Below are 18,332 nucleotides of genomic sequence, written 5' to 3' on the forward strand. Positions count from 1 at the left end.
TGCCACATTGCCAAAAACCAGCCTCATACTGCACAAACGGAGCTTGAAAACTGTGTACTGTAAGGCCCCAAGCTGAAACTCTGATTAGGTAGTAGGCATTTGACATGCCCGTTGCAATTTAAACAGTCCATTAATAACATGGTTAGAGATATAAGATAGAAGTAATTACCATCCATAACTGCGGTCGTTGTCTGGGTCACTATGTTCCTTCTCCCTGTCTTTGAGAATTGCAACATGTAAAACAGACTCAGAAGTATAGTATCAAAATTACCTCATTTAACTTTTCCCATACCAAATCAGGCTGGTTTATGAAACCTTGGTCAGTAGCAAGGAGATAAAGTTCTCCCTTGAACTGCAAGCAAAGTCATCATTTCAAAACCACATATATCTGTTAGGAAGAAAAGAAGAATAAAGAAATCAACAATGGAAACAATAGCCGGTATGCTGCAAAAGAGCAATAATAATTGTTTAAAGACAAACACAAAAGCTCAATAAGCTATAAGTAACCTTGAACATGGTGCTGAAATGATTGTTATAGAAGAAAACACAGAGCTCACGTTCCATCAGACCTTCTAGTAAGCAAAATAATCTGAATAAGAAAAAGTTTGCCAAAAATCAAATTATTACTAGTGATAATACGATAAAATTGAATATAACTCAACATACGAATAAACGATGAAGTCTCAAAACGCAAGTAAAACTATAACTATTTTACGTCTAATGTTATCAAAGTTTTTCTACTCTCGATACTATTGAAGTAGAGTTGGAATAGAAGATTCGTTCCACTCCTAGTTCTTTAGCATTCAAGGTTTTCTACGACTATCAATCTTACCAAAGTCAATGAGAGTTTTACGAATTATACTACGATGCAATTTATACTAACAAGATAATGGGATTCAACTACGAAATGCTACGGGTTGAATCTATGATAAGGAATTAGGGGGGATTGATTCCACCTTAACTCGACTTAATTTACTAACGACGAATCGTCGTAATCCAAATTGAATCGCTTTGCGATAACAATTGGTTCTTCCTAATCCCTAGTTGTTCATGGTAATCTCTACCAACTAACATCTAGCATGTGAACGATCAAATCCATTCTCATGGTGAACTAATCGTTTCTAGAATAGAATGGAAATTACGACTACTCAGCGCTAACACAAATCAAGCTTCATCAAGGCTTCTTCAACCCCCTCTAATGGAGGTTTAGCCTAGAATCATCATGCTATCATTTCCATATACAATTAAACAAGTCATCATAAAAAGATTGAAACTTTGCTTATTTAAACTCAAATGGAAACTACTCATGCAATAATTGATTTAAACTAATAGTGACAAATAAGTAAATCTAAGAATTGAAGCTAATAATTAATGGAAAACGAAACTAGATTATCAAGAACTAAATATTTTATTGATCTAACAACTAAATAACAATCATTCAATACTGAAATTAAAACAAGAATAACAACTAATTAATTGTTTGAAAAACTAGATCTAAAACTAAGCTTTAATGGCTACCTGCTGATAATGATAAAATTGATAGTTTTACATACGAAATAAAGCGATGAAACTTACAAACACAAGTAAAACTAAAACTAATTATGCGTGTCTATTGCTTATCAAAGATTTCTCTACTCTCAATCCTATGAGATATAGTGGAGTAGGAAGTTCGTTCCACTCCTAGTGCTCTAGCATGGAATTGTTTTCTAATCTAATTAATCGGTCTTTAAGTCAATGAGAGCTTTACGAAGGGTGTTATACTACGATACAATATGAAATTGATTATGTTGAATTTAAACTACGAATGCTATGGAAATATGATTGTTTTTGAATCTAGATAAAGGATTAGAGGGGAATTGAATCCACCTCGAATCCAACTTAATAACCTAGCATAGATTCTTGTATCTCGATTCTTACGTTCTTACGGCAAGAATTTCGAGTTCTAATCCCTAGTGTTCATGGCATTCCTACCAAATACTAAGTAGCATGTGAGGTCGTCCACCCATTCTCATAGCGAATCACGACCTTCTAGAGTGGAATAGATTCTACAATGCTTCTACACTATACCACTAAGTTTTCATCAAAGCTTCATCAACCCCTCTAATGGAGGTTTTAGCCTTAAATCATTCCGCAATCATTTCCATATGAATCTAAACTAAACATAATATCAAGATTCGAAATTTACTAATCTAATTTAAATAATAATTAAAATCTAATTAACAACTAAGAAATGGTAACCAACAATAATTAAAACTAGATCAAATAGATTGAAATAACAAAAATCGAAATGACAAGAATAATAACTATTTTATTTATCTAATGAATGATATTCAATGATTCAAGAAATTAATCTAAAACAAGAAATGAAATTCTAAAACTAAGTTCTAAAAGTCATTAATGGAGGCTAACTAATCTAATTCTAATCTAGGTCTAACTATCTACCATTAACAAAGAGCTAAGCTTTGGCTTTTATATGTTCAGATCCAAAAATCGTGCATGGGCTTGGAGCCATGTTTTGGGCCAGAGAATCAGGCCCAAAACCCCATTCTTTCAGTCCAAAAAGGCCTCTTCAGCTGCAGTTGGCTTCAATAGACTTTTCGTCCACTTTTGCTCCTCTGATTGGGTCAATGCTTGAACCATTGGAAAGCTCTTTCCGAGCCGGTCGTTTTGACATAAGGTAGGCCCAATTCCGAGGTCTGAGTCTAAAGATATGGCTTTTGGAAGTTCTCACGACTTGTGTCTTTGTTTTTCAGCCCAGCGTCGACTTTTTCAGCTTTTGACCGGGCTTTAGAAAGGCTTGGTCTTCTTGAATCTTGGCCTTTAGTCACGGAACTCCTTAGTAACCGACCTTAGCTCCTTTATCTCGCTAAAGTGGCACATTTCTGCACATAATAGACTTTGAAACCTGAAATGCATAAAAACACGTAATCAGTGTTAACTCTTAATTATTACTCACATAATTGGTCTAAAAGTATGACTGTTATAGGGTTAAAACTACAGTTTTGGTCTCTTATCACCTGCTATCCTAACCTAATTGATCCTTAAGAGCTAAGTCTTGTGTATGGAAATGGCGGAGACCAGATCCACATTTTCGTGCATGGGCTGAGGGTCCATGTTTTGGGACGGAAAATCGAGCCCAAAGCCTAATTTCTTCAGTCCACAGGGCCTTTTTCAGCTGGCTTTGACTTTAACAGACTTTTTGTCCATTTCTGCTCCTCTGATTGGGTCAAGATTTAGACTATTGGAAAGCTCTTTTCGAGCTGGTCCTTTTGACATAAGGTACGCCTAATTCCGAGGCCTGAGTCCAAAGATACGGTCTTCGGAAGTTCTACTGACTTTGTGTGCTGTTTCTGCCCGCGTTGACTCTGACTTTTCAGCTTTTGACCGGGATTTACAAAGGCTTTTTCTCTTTGAATCTAGGCCTTTAATCACAGAACTTCTTAGCAACCAACCCTTGCTCCTTTATCTCGCAAAAGTGGCATATTTCTGCACATAATTGACTTCAATGCCTGAAATACATAAAAACACGTAATTAGCATTAACTCTTATTTATTACTCGCATAATTGGTCTAAAAGTATTCTTGTTAAGGGGTTAAAACTACAGTTTTGGGCTCTTATCAAACCACCCCCAAACAGTATTTTGCTTGTCCTCAAGCAAATATGAGAAATTAGCATAAGTGACCAAAAATAGAGTTCTAACTAATCTCGTTTCGCCGAGTGCGATTGCATTGGCCATATATAACAAGGCCTTAAACCACTAGGAATTCCTTAGTGGACGAGTTATAGTCTCATGAGAGATTTCCAGTGAAGGTACTCACAAACTTCATCTATACTACAACGACTCAGAAATAAAACTATTGTTTCCTTATCTATGTCTAAATTATCAATATATCTCACTAGCAATGAATACAGAATAATCAAGTCGAAACCTAAGCTAATATATGCATAATAATCAATCATCTACGAATAAACATATATACAATGAGTAATACTAGCAGGTCCGTTTATGAAAACTCGGAATAGCGTCCTTAAGTAGGTCCTCACATAAATGTCAAGACAAAAACCACTTTGATTTTTCAGCTCAAGTTTTGCTACTCTAGTGTGCAGTGGGCACACTTTACCTTACAAACTCAATGACACACAAGGAAGCCGGAGTCGATCAAACACATCTGCCACTTACTATCACACTAACCTATTCCTAATTGAGCTAGAGGTCTTTATTAGGTGTTGTGGGGATTAGGAGATGGTTTAAGAATGAAGGAAATGGATATACAAAAAGGACAAGTCTGAGATAATAAAGTCTTCATATTATGTAACTAGAGAAAACCTTGTTCTTTACTTTTGCTTCTACACTTTGTTTCCATCCTTAGCCATATTTTTCTTTTCCTTTGGCTTTTGACTACTTTGATTCTATTTTTGGAGTTCTAACTCTTTATTTTCTTTTATTTATTTATTTGGATGGAAACTTCATTTTCTTATCTAAAGCGACTAACAAATTCTTGATTTCAAAGGTCTTTCTCTTTTCTATTCTTCATCTCTATTCTCAGACTTATTCAATGAATGGGTAGGTTGATTTTTTTATTTTGTTTTGTTTTGTAACAGGGTAAAGGATTTGCGGTTTATGAAAGGCTAAAGAAAGGCTCAGAGGGGCGACTAGTGGAAATAATTCATAGGTTTGGATTTCTAGCTATATCGATCCAAAGAGGGCTTAAATTCTCGCTTAGGATATGGTATAGTGATCAAGCAAGTGGACGTGTGATTTCTCTATCCAGATTTTACTTCTCCCTTGTGTCATTTCTCAAATGTTCACTCATATAAGGCTTTAGGCTATATTCTCACAGGATTTGTAGAATAAGTACTCTAGCCTAGATTTCATAAACTTACTGCCAACAATCATAGATACTCATGTAACATATTTATAGATAGATGCAAGGATTATTACCTACATATTAACCTAAGTTTCTAAAAACTATTATAATGCGAAAGCTACGTGAGATTTTTAGATTATCAGGGGCCTAGAGAAGAAAAACAATACCAATATTCCTAAGTGTATAGCATAAACTTTTTATTAATATTTTTTTTTTAAATTTTTGAATTTTTAACTATAAAAAACAAGTGCATATTATACAAATCTATATCCTAACAGATGTCTTAATTACACGTGTTTCTATGCCCCCCTCCAAACAAGAAGCATGCTTTGTCCTCAAAGTATTTAAATAAATAGGGTAGAGAAATACCATGAAAACGTGTGAAATAAAGGAACATCAGCAAAACAAGGTTAAACATACTAGTATAGAAAAGAAAAGCTGACGCAACTCGATAAGAGTTCCACCCGTTATGGGGTTAATGAGAAATAAATTGTTTGGGACATAAGCAATCACTAACTGAAATAAAAACTAACCTTAACTCCCGTTTAATCATTTTCCTCCTCATCCTTAATAAAGAAATGAGGTTCCTTCGCATCCTGCCACACCATGGTAATTTTCCAGGCTTCACGCCACTTATCGTCTACTATAGCTAGGGATGTCCATCTTGCCCGAAACCCGAATCCCGCCCAAAACCCGAACAAAATACCCGCACCGAACCCTGTCCGAACCCGACAAAACCCGAACCCGAACCCAAACTGAAATACATAGGGTAGGGTTTGGTCACACTCTCTAAACCCAGACTGACCCGAGCCCGACCCGATAATTTAGCCCTAAACCCGTCAAAAGGGCTAAAAAACCTGAAACCGAACCCGGACCGAAATCGAACCCCAAATCCGGTTTCAATTGCATACTACTAATCTCATATAAAAGAATGAGTTAGATAAATATTTGGATTATGATCTCATTAATGTTTACAATTATAAGTTATTTAATATATTGGATTATGAAAAAAAATTATATCAGGATTTCCAATTTTTTCAGTAATTACACGTGATCATGTGTCTATAGTTCATTCCGAGTCTATCTATTTTTAAATAATATCAAATAATTATGTCCAAGTATAGGTGATAATTACTTCTAAGTTCATTAGAAGTTTTATTTTGTTTGAAGGATTGGTGGATAGCCAAAGAAGGAATAAAATGTAAATATATATTTCAAATAAAGTTTCTTATTGTCTTATTTCTTCATTTATACCGGGCTTTATCCTACCCGAAACCCGAACCCAAGCCCGATGGGTACCCGAAATATAGGGTTAGGATAGGATTTGGTCAAACTTCTCAACAAAATACCCGACTCCAAACCCGACCCGCTGAAAACCGGTCCGGGTTTGGATAACTTGATACCCGTTCAAAACCTGAAAAGTCGTGTTTGGGCCGGGTCGGGTACCCATTTGGACATCCCTAACTATAGCTAACCTGTCAAGCGCCACTTGGTAGGATGGGGTGTAAGGCACAACCTGATGAGGTTGTATCCTCCGCCCTTGCCAAGTCATTGCACGGAATGATCGAATAATACAATTGGTGGGTCTCACAATGTCGACCCCAACCTAATCTGTGAAACGGGCATAAAAAATAGGGAAGAAACATAGCATTATACGGCAAATTAAAATAGGCATAAGAAGGTACTCATGCCTCTTGCTATGGGCTCGGGCTAAACTAGACATTAGGGTCTGGGGAATATCATAGTGTACATCCCCTAGCTAAAGCAAGGAAAATATCACAAGTTTCGTCATTCACAGAAGAATAACGCCATTCCCCTCTAATGTTTAGCATGATCCAAAACATAACAGTGCCCACGTTCATAACAGTGCCTACCAAGGGCGACGTTATAATCCCCTTGGTCCTCTATCCTAAAGATTCCTGCCCTGTAATGCTCATGCAAATCATCATAGTTATACATGTACATATTATCTACCAAATAGGCCCATGAGTCTTGTATTTCGGCCGACATAGCAAGTCCAAGCACAAAGGCTAGCAAGAACCTGGAAATTTCCATTGGTTCTTCCCCAATGGTGATGGAGAACACTTGTTCTCCATCTGGTCTATCAAAGAACTTACAATTATCATAAAAATAAGATGTAAGTGCGGGAGAATAAAGTTCATCAGGACTTACCAATAGTGGCTCCCAGCCTGCTAGAATGATCACTTCGCGAAACCACGCACCATAGGTGTCACTTTGGAACAAATCTTCAAAAGACTATTCCGGCATGATACGAGGGAATGTTATCCCTAATAAACTCACTGGAATAGCTGCAAATGATCCTGGAACAACCCACAAAAAATCAGATTTTTTTTTTCCTGTGCCCATGGGGTGCGCTTCGAAGAATTTCGAGTTCCAGGCACTTGGGCGCAGGGCGCGTTCACTTTTTGCCTGGGATGGGCGCGGGTCGCGCTCAGGATGAAAACTGGTAGGGCGCGGGTCACGCTCTGATGAAATTATGATTGACAGTGCCTAGGCGCAGGTGGCGGCGCTCCACTGGGGCGCAGGAGCGCTCCGAGCTACTAAGTTGCTAAAATGGAGAAGAAAAATGGGAAACGTGGGAGTGAAAGGTGAGAGATGAATGTTAGGTGTAGTGTGGGTTATGAGTGTAGAATGAATGAAGTTTTTATAGGTTTTCAGTTGCTAAAACGAATCGGGAAGTTGCCAAAAAGCTTTAAGGCAATTGCCGGAAACAAAAAATTTCCAAAACCGAAAACGGAAACAACTCATATTCTTGATTCTAAAACAATCCTAATATCTTTTAGATTGAATTTAGGATAGAAACTGCCTAACTCATCGAGATTTCATCCTACCACAATATCTATTCATAGCAATGCCCATATCGGTAATATTCTCAACCCTCACTCCAAAACAACTTATAAAATGGAGGATCATATAACAAATCATGTTAGAGTAAATAATACCACCTCTAAACAAATTGGGAAGGTGGGATTAACAATAAAAACAATGCACAATTTGAAAAGAACCATATTATATTAAAAATGAAATTCAAATACAATTAACTAGCGAATTTAAATTTAACTACGGAATTTAAAAAACTTAATATCCGAACTAAGAAAAACAATAAAAACAACTAAATAATATCGAAACCACATATTTTTAGAAAACCTAGTCACGTGATGAAGATGGACCCTGAGATGAAGATTGGGCCTGGGATGAAGATGGGGCCTGAGATGAAGAAGGGCCCGAGCCATCCGTCCTTTGACGACGACGCTCATGCCTCTCAGACTCATCTGAAACAGAAACCTCCAAGGGTGGCATGCGTCATAGAATCTCTACTCGGAACAGGCACTGTGCTTCCATCTCTGCCTTCATCTCTGTATAATGCGCAACTTGATGCTGTAGGGCTATCTCCATGCTATAATGGAGATCCGACTGGCTCTTGTTGAGCATTTCAAAATTCGTCTGAAGGGTATTTTGTTTCATTCGAATTTTAATTTGCCTATCTCGTATATAGTCCGCTCAGTTCTTGGTTCCCCAAGATAACATTATCTTCGTAATTAAAGCAGGAAATGGTGCAATACTCTTCTCAACTCCTCTAATCATATTTATCAAAAACTCGAGGATACAGAATTCATACCTCTTCTCTTGCAATATCCAGATAACGTGCAGACATGTCAAACTGATGTCGTTCACTTTCTCCTTCCCAATGACGTTCTTACCAATCCACTGAGCTACAGCTAGTTGGTTGGTTCGCAGCGATGACTGTCGAGCACAATGAGAATTCGGATTGTATTGACCCTCCATGAGAGTATCTTTCATCAAAGCAGGAACTCAAGTATACTGGGATTCCTGCACGGTGGCTTCAAGGTGGCGTGCAGGCGTAATGCCTACAATCTCAGCCAACTTCTCTCTTGATAATTTTCTCCGCGTCCTGGCAACCTTAACAAAAATCCTATTCTCATCCAACTCCTTCGTCCTATAAAATTGTTGGACCAAATCTTCATGGTAGAAATCATCTATCGAGTACCACAATCTATTCCAATTCCTCCTAATCATCTCGTCACCATAAAACGGCGCGAAGCGGTCGGCCGTAAAAGCTTGTTCCGGTAAAATTCTTCGTCTTAGAGCCATTGAAAGTTTTGAAAGGATTTGAGGGTTTGTAGAAGGTGTAGGAAACAAGGTGAAACAACCTTACAAAAAAAAACGATGGTGGTGGCGCATGGGTGGCGTGGCAGTTCAAATTTTGTTGATTCTTCAAATTTTTCTAATGTTTTTGGTGGGGTAAATTGGTGGGGGAATGATTTGGAGAAGAAAATATGTTTTGGGAATGAACTTGGGTGTGGGCTAAGTTAGTTTTTTTTTTTTTTTTTATTAATTTGGTTAGGGCTTAAAGCTTGTTAATGGCGGTGGTGGGAGATGGAATCGCGAACTGTTGGTGTGAAGGAAATGGACGCACGTGTGTGGCACGTGCGCGCGAGTTTGGGCCCAAGCCCAATTTGATTTTTCGATTTTTGTCGAGTTTTCGCACAACTTAAAACTAAAATTGCCGCTTCGTTACCGATCCAATTTTTGCGAATGAGCTATGGAATTGACCAGGAGAGATCCAATGATCCGTAAAACACTCTATTCTGATGGTGGATGACATATAAGAAGATGGAAAATGTCTCAAAGTGCGTGCATAACGTAAGTTATGCGAACGAATGAAATCTAATTTCATAGAGAATGTCAACTCGAGTCGAAATACGATTAAACAGTCTAAGCAACACAAATGGCAAGTTGAACAATCCAGTTCAGAAAACAAACACCCCACCCCCAAACAAATTTTTGGCAACGAAGTTTAGAAAATTTGTTTTGAAAGCGGGTCTTTTAAAGTCAGATTCCCGAGACTTCCTAAATTACTATTTTTATGATTTTAACAATTTTTATTTTTATTATTATTTTTTATGAATAAGATTTAATATAAGAAAAACAAGAAAGCAATAAAAGCATAATTCACACCATAGAGGAATATGACTCAAAATCCGAGAAAACATGCAAGAGTGGAAAATGTGAATTATATTTAACGTGGACTTAGGATCCGATACTTACAGCCACACACTTCATAGGGAGGGCCCGTTTACCTGAGTGGTGTAATTATCAATATATGGAATTGTAAGGAAGTACACCAAACAACAAAATGAATCGTTTATAGTCAGATACTCGAGACTTTAACAAATAACTGGATATATATATATATATATATATATATCCTTCAGTTTTCCATATATCAACAACCTAAAGAGTTGGGGGTCTTTCCATAAATAAATAACATGGAATGCACCCCCAAACAGAATCAAGCACCAAGAGTCTCTACGACGCAACTTATTGAAATGAAAGCGAAGTCTGATGGATCTAGAACGTAACCGCGCATGCACCTTCTTTTTCATCTTTGAACGAGAGAGTGTCCAAGTGAATGATTGTGAGAAAATGGATGTTTGTGGAAGATATGGTGGATATGGATGAATTTAAAACATAAGGAATGGAAGAAATGAGAATGTGGGTTCGGCACAAAACTCATTCATGGTGTAGGTGGGAACTGTCTCAATTCTGAAAATGAAGGTGTCAAGTGCCTTTCCCTTGGGAATTATTCTTGTATTAAGAGGATTTAGAAAATCATTAAGTACAGAAGAAATAAAAGTATCAAGCGCAAACTCCAGGTTCTGTTGAAAAGGTGGAAAGTGGGGAAAATTGGTGATGGAAGATGAATGAGTGTCAGCTAGAGCTCTCAGGTCTAGATCATTAGAAGCCTTTAGATATGCCAAACATTCCTCAATAGGTGGGTCAAAAGAATCATTGGGATAGAGGGTGAAAAATTCATCTTCTATCATAACGTCAAGGGATAAATGGATGTTGGCAGGGTGGGACTCGCGAGGTGGCAGGGAAGAGTTGCAAAAGAGTTGAAGGAACTCTTCCTCAATTTCATCTACGTCCAAGGAGTCCTTGTTGAAGTTTGAGCTTCCAAAGGAAAGGAATTTGTGCATCTGGTCATCTAGAAATGTGGTTTTGAAAAAATCATGAGCTAAGCTCTCGATCATGCTAACCTCTCCATTGATATTCATATCAGGAAACTGTTTGATTGTTTTAAAAATATTGACCTCAACAGAAAGATGGCCAAAGGACAAGGACATCAACCCATCGCGGCAGTTTATAAGCGCATTGGCAGTTGACAAGAAAAGACGCCCTAAAATGATTGGAACAGAATCGTTAGTGACTTCTATATCGAGGATAACAAAATTCCCAGGATAGTAGAAATCCTGAACCTTAACCAACACGTTTTCCACTACACCCTTAGGATACTTGATAGACCTATCAGCTAATTGCAACGTCATTGTTGTAGGTTGCATTTCCTGTAGGCATATTTGTTTATATAAATAATAAGGGAGCTGAGTAAGTTAACACTCGCCCCGAGGTCTAATAAAGTAGTGGTCGTGTGAGTATCCCCTAAGGTGCATTGTACAGTAGGACGACCGGGGTCCTTATACTTAATGATTCTATTGTGTTCCGTTAAAGTTGGAAACTGTTCAGTTAAAAAGACGTCTTTAGGAATCTTTGTCTTATGCCTAGTAGTGCACAACTTTTTAAGAAACTTAGCATGGTGAGGTATCTTTTTAATCGCTTCAAGAAAAGGTAAGTTTATTGTTAGATTTTTAAAAACTTCCCTAATCTCTTCAAAATTTGTATCCTTGTTTAACATAGCTAATTTCTGAGGAAATGATGGTTTCTCTCTATATTTAGCATATGGATCAACAGGATGGTTAACCTTGTTTTTCTCGTTTCTTTAGCGTGGTTTAACCGGTACCTTCTAGGGTAGGATCTTCAGTTATTATTTCGGTATCTAGTTTGATATCCAGTGTAGGGATTACTGGTGGGGTAACTATAGACATAGTTACTTTGTTATCAACCACTCTGCCAGAACGGAGAGTGGTGATGGAATTTATCTCACCTACGTTTGCATTTTCGTTACTAGTATTACCGTTTTTCTCAAAGGCTGTGTTTGGTGTTTTAGGATTAGGTATCGCTTGTCCTGGAAACACACCTTTGGGTTGTACTTTCTCTTGAGCTAACTGCTATAAGGAAAGTTGGATAGCTTGTAAAATCTGTTGTTGAGATTGTATAAAGGTATCAAAACAATCCGGTTGTGGAGTAGTATTTGCTACTGGTTGTGTGACAGGAACTATGTCACATTGATTATTAACGGGTGGATTTTGGTAGTTATTATTTACCAGAACGATACCTCTATTAGTATTATAATTATTATTGTTATAATTATTATAATTACCCTGACCTTGTCCTTGTCGTGGTTGAGCTTGGTTGTTATAATTATAATTACCCTGACTTTGTCCTTGCCTTGGTAGACCTTGGTTGTAATTGTTTGTTGGCCTAACATTTGGGTTAAACAACCTTGGAGGTTGTTGATTATTTTGCCAACCGAAGTTGTCGCCAAGCTGTGTTAGGTTCGCTATTAATGGAACAAACATTATCTTGTTGTGATTGTTGTTGTTCATAGGCAAAAGGACAATAGGAGTCGGGATGCTCTGGACTCAAACAGAAATTACATGGATTGGAGTTGACATTCATGACTGAAATAGGCTATTGTTGAACAGAAATAACCTCTACCTTTTTAGTTAGAGATTCGATTAAAATTTTAAGTTCCGGATCGGGTTTCATCTCAAACATACCGGCGGCTTTAACTGTTGTAGAAGAACTAGCGGAACGGGAGAAATCGTCACTACCCCAGTTATTATTACGCTTTAGTTTGATCTTTTAAAATTTATAAGCCCTCGAGGCTCCTTTACTTAGGAAACTACCCCATTCATTATGTCAAGCACCTCCTTGTGGTGGTGTAACAGTCCCTTGAAAAATGCACGAACTAGCATGTCTTTCGCGAGGTTATGGTGTGGACATTCTATAAGTAGATCGGTGAAACGATTCCAAGCCTCTGAAAATGATTCATGAGGATTTTGTCGAAATAAATGAATCTTGGAAAGCATTTCATCGGTCTTCAGTGGTGGGTAAAAATGTTCCATAAACAGTTGAACAAGTTTAGCCCACGAGTCCACAGAATTTGGCGTTTGGGCAGTTAACCAAGACGCCGCCTTATCGGCTAAAGTGAAGGGAAATTCTCAGTTTAATTTGTTCAACACCAACTGTATGATGGTGGAATGTAGTAAGGACTTAGTCAATCCTACGCATGTGCTGATAAGGCTTTTCATGGTCTAACCCATGAAAAACGGGTAACAAATTAAATATATTTGGGGGGATTCGGAAATCCCCCACTGGGTCTAAGAGAACGATGCAAGATTTAGGGCTATTGTTCAAGGCTTTGTAAAAGTCAAAGAGAGGAGACTCTCTTTCTTCAGCCATTACTTCAGGTGGTGTGTGTGGTATATTAGCTAGAGGTGTACTGAGTGGTATACTAGAAAGGCGTGTTTGTTGACGTTACGGATTGATTACGTTAGGCGTTTTTCTTCGGCCTGACCTTAATCTGATGCAAGGCTAAGCCAATCTTAACGAAACACAACAACACTCCAAACAATCTTGATATGCTAGTATGAACCTCTAACAGGAGATGCGAGGTGTGGAAGAAAAGAATGCCTGATGCCTCCTTGCTTCGCTTATGAATAACGTCTTGTATACGCGTACTTAGTGTGTATAACAAGTTAGAACAATGAAAACTATGAAGAAATGGAAATGTGAAACAAACATGTGGAAATCGGGTAGTTTCAGTAGAGGGCGCAGGTGGCGCTTAGGTCAAGCTGGAGTTCCAGCGTTTTGGTCGCTCAAAGTTAGCCTTTGGTAGGCGAATTCGTTTCGGAAAAACTCAAGGTCCAGCGCCTTCATGCGGGGGCACTCGTGTTTTTCCTTGGCAAGGCGCGGGTCACGCTCAGCCAAAAAGTCGAGTTCCAGGCGTTTGGGCGCGGGTGGTGATATATGCTTGGACACTACTTAGAGTTTTGAACTCTCTAAATTGGTGAAAAAGCAATCAAGGTTCCTTACTCACGATCTTCGTTTCGTAGAGTTGGAATAAAGATTCGAACTAAACTAAAGCTTAGAACGACTACAAATTGGAATTTACAATAAGGGAACTAAAGAGTAAGGAGTAATTATTAATGCTAGATTTTTCCTTCCTATTAATAAAAACATTAAAATGAAAACATGCACTTAATACCGAAATGGAAATTTGAAAGAGAAATTGGAGAGTTAATCCTCCTCATGTGAAGCTATCATTAGTGTTGATTTGAAATAGGTTTTGATTCTTCCTAGACTCATAGACAAGTCCCTAACGGAAAAATAGATTTGATCCCTAGCATGCATGGCTCACTAAAGAGCTCATACATGCTAGCAAGTGAAACCAAACAATGACTTATCTCTAAGCTCATTGCTTGATTTCTAACTCAACTCTACACCAACTACCATTTTGGGGTAGGATGTAGAGTTAGTTGTTCTTCCTAAACCTACCAAAACCAACAATTGGTTTACCCTCACATGAGTTAGACTAACCCCCAAAGGGAAGTTAGCTCATGATCCTTGGGACAAGGAAGGATTTAAGAACTAAAAAAAAAAGAGAGAAAGAGAGAGAGAGAGAGAGAGAGAGAGAGAGAGAGAGAAATATCATATCAACAACCAACTCACTTCTATATTTTTTAGAAGAACAAGTGTTCCTCCATTAAAACTATTACAAGCTTTTTTTTTTTAATAATAAAAACTTACTTCTCATTTTCACTAAGGAACTAAAATAATGTCATGTGAGGAAAATAAGTCAAGGGAGTAATTGGAGTGTCCCCACATTTGTCTAATTTCTTCTCCATTTGAGAGAAATCTCATTTCCTCCCACGTGAATTATCAAACCACATTGATTCATTTTTATCTACCACATTAAAACAAAGTGACACCTTGCCTTTTTTTCACTATTAACACCTAATCTAATTTATTACATGCAAGGTGTCAACTTTGCACCAATAATTTGTTATCTTTGTCTTGACATGCTCCATGATTGATGACTCATCCAATCTTGTGGCCCCAAGATAGTGGGTCCATGTGCGATCGATGTGATCCAAATATTTTGGGGCTTTTACAACTTCCGCCTATCGTAGAGTTCATGCATGCGATTGTCTAAAGCAGCTCTCTTGTCACATTCGAGTCCTGGTTCGAGAGGTAGGAGCTTTGGAAGTTTGATGCTTCTAACGTGGATTTGGGAGAATTCATATATACTTCGTTCCTCGTGCTTTATTGCGAGGTTTAACCAATATTTCCATGTTTCTTGCAAATACCGCAAAAGTATGAAAACATATTTATTTCATGATTATTAGACACATAATGAACCAAATTTATATGTCTCAATGGGGTTTCATAATACACTTTTGGGTGCTTATCACACTACCCCCAAACAGCACTTTGCTTGTCCTCAAGCAAAGAAGAGACACTAAAATAGATAAGTGGCCAAAAATGTATAGTCCTAAGCTAATTCTCATTTCGCAGAGTGCGATTGCATTGACCATATGCAACAAGGCCTTAAACCACTAGGAATTCCCTAGTGGACGAGTTTTAGCCTCGTGAGAGTTTTCTAGAGAAGATACCCACAAACTTCACCTATACTACAACGACTCAGTAACAAAGGTTTGTTCCCTAAATTAGATATTATATATCTATACATCTCACTAGTGGGGAAAGCAGATTAATTCCTTTGAAACCTACGTTAATAAATGTACAATAATCAAAACATCTACATATGAATATGTATTCAGTGAACTTTACAATGAAATGTACAAGCAGGGCCGTTTCTGGATCCTTTGGAGAGCGTCCTTAAGTAGGTTCTCACAGGTATGTGTCGAAACACAAATTCTCTCATATTTTTCACTCAAGTTTTGCTTACTCCAGTGTGCAGTGGGCACACGTTTCCTCACATACCTGACTGTAAAACAGCGGTCAGGTTTGTCATTTCGTTTACATTTCAATAAAATTGCAAAATATTTCATCTCAATGATTTTAATAAGTTTTGTTGTTCGATAAGTTCATTTTATTCTTCCTAGAACTCATAGACAAGTCTAATAGAAGAAAACTTGATCCCTAACATGTATGACTCATCTCTAAGCTCATACATGCTAGCAAGTGGAACCAAAGCAATGACTTATCTCTAAGCTCATCACTTTGATCCCTAACTAGACACTACACCAACTATCATTTTGGGATAGGATGTAGGCCTAGTTGTTCTTCCTAAACAACTTACCAAACCAACAATGAAGATTTTCCCTCACATGAGTTTTATTAACCCCCCCCCCCAAACGGATATAATTCTCACTTTCAGGCGGAGTTTCCGCCTCGAGATCACATAACTAAAGTTTTATTCTAATTAATGAGAAAATAAAACTGAATTAAAACATTTTAATTAAAAATTGGAAATTAAATTCTTCATTACACTAGGAAAGCAGTAAACTACTCTACTCTCCTACCGATGGAATGCTAACCATTCCATGAGAAAAACTAAAACTAAACCCTTCTATTTATAGTTGAATGGGCCGGTCGTGATCGAATCTCTAAATGATCCAACGACCGAGATTTGATCACTATTCAACTTTTTTGACTTTAAGGAATAGTAATCACTATTTGACACTATTCAACATTATTTGACACTATTTGGAACTATTCATCTTTTGACTTTACAAAAGTTAAATAATAAAAATCTAAAATATCTCGTCGTCTTCGATGAATAGTGGCGTGCTTGGCTTTATCTCGATTTCAAACCATATGTCCATTTTGTAAAAGCAATATACCGTTGTGTAGAGTTTTTCGCGATCATTTTGATAGGTCATATGCTTCAATCGGAGTTAGGAGGCGGAAGATCACTATTTGAACTTTCTCGATTTTGATTTGTTACAAGTCGGTTTGACCAAGTCTTGACCCAAACATGACTCCTTTGGCTAGCTTCGGGAACTCAAGTTTGGATTCTTCAACTTGTTTCATGGTTCTCTCGAGTCCATGAGCTTTGCCGGGCAGATTGGAGCTTTAAATGAGTCGACATCAAGATTTCAAGTCCAAGCTTTATTCGGTATTTCATGTTTAAAACGCCAGATTCGTATGTGTATTTTATCGTTATTTGTTGAAACACGTGAAAACATGAAAATACAATTAATTTACATTTATTAAACACATAATTGACCCAAATGTAATGTCTGCGGGGTTTAAAACACAATTTTGGGTACTTATCAACCACCCCAACAAAGACTTTGCTTGTCCTCAAGCAAAGAAGAGACACTAAAATAGATAAGTGGCCAAAATGTGTAGTCCTAAGCTAATTCTCATTTAGCAGAGTCGCGATTGCATTGACCATATGCAACAAGGCCTTAAACCACTAGGAATTCCCTAGTGGATGAGTTTTAGCCTCGTGAGAGTTTTCGAGAGAAGATACCCACAAACTTCACCTATACTACAACTTCATCAAGAACAAAGGTTTGTTCCCTAAATTAGATATTATATATCTATACATCTCACTAGTGGGAACGCAGATTAATTCCTTTGAAACCTACGTTAATAAATGTACAATAATCAAAACATCTACATATGAATATGTATTGAGTGAACTTTACAATGAAATGTACAAGCGGGGGCCGTTTCGGATCCTTTGGAGAGCGTCCTTAAGTAGGTTCTCGCGGGTATGTGTCGAAACACAAATTCTCTCATATTTTTCACTCAAGTTTTGCTTACTCCGGTAATGCGGTGGGCACACGTTTCCTCACATTCTCAATGACGTCCAAGGAAGCCGAGGTCGATCAATCACGTCTACCACTTACTATCACACTAACCTATCCTAATTGAGCTAGAGGACTTTTATTAGGTATTATGGGGCTTAGGAAGTGGTTTAGAAGGAATGCATGGGATAACAAAACAATGAGTTAGAGAAAATATGGTCTTCAAATAATTCTTGGAGAAAACCTAGTGTTCTTCTGTTTCAAAACTGTTCCATACTTCGCCCTTTTTGGCTTTTCTACTCCATTTGATTTTATTTTTGGAGTTAATAACTTTGATTTTTTATTTTTTTTCTTTCATGGAATTTATTTTTTTCTTGGTTTTGACACAGCCTAACTAGATTCATCAATCGGCTAACCGATAAAAGCGATTTTTTTCAGTATTTGTATAGGTCTTTCTCTTCTCTTTTATGCTCTTCATCATATTTCTCAAACTCATCATATATGGATATGGGTAAGGAAATAATGGTTGAAAAATGAAATGGATAATATAAAGGCTCAACGGGGGAAAACTAGGGAAAATATAGTTTTTGGGTTTGTATATATTTTTTATTTGGCTATATCGGTCCAAAAATGCCTAAATTCTCGCCCTAGGATATGGTATAGTGATCAAGCAAATGGGCGTGTGATTTTTTTTTCTACTTTCGAAATTGCTTCATCCTTGGGTCATTACTCGGAT

General features: G+C 37.5%; 1 long non-coding RNA gene across 1 annotated transcript in view; it reads right to left on the minus strand.

The window, feature by feature from the left end:
- Positions 1-18,332, minus strand: part of LOC147488741 (uncharacterized) — a 25,417-nt gene continuing 7,085 nt past the window's right edge. The window contains exons 3-4 of the long non-coding RNA XR_015202687.1: positions 508-589; positions 1-352 (exon numbers count right to left, since the gene is read on the minus strand). This is a non-coding gene — a long non-coding RNA (uncharacterized LOC147488741). The remainder of the gene's footprint in view (positions 353-507; positions 590-18,332) is intronic.

Source organism: Coptis chinensis, chromosome 7 (genome assembly GCF_015680905.1).
Source record: "Coptis chinensis isolate HL-2020 chromosome 7, ASM1568090v1, whole genome shotgun sequence".
Classification (NCBI taxonomy): Eukaryota; Viridiplantae; Streptophyta; class Magnoliopsida; order Ranunculales; family Ranunculaceae; genus Coptis; species Coptis chinensis.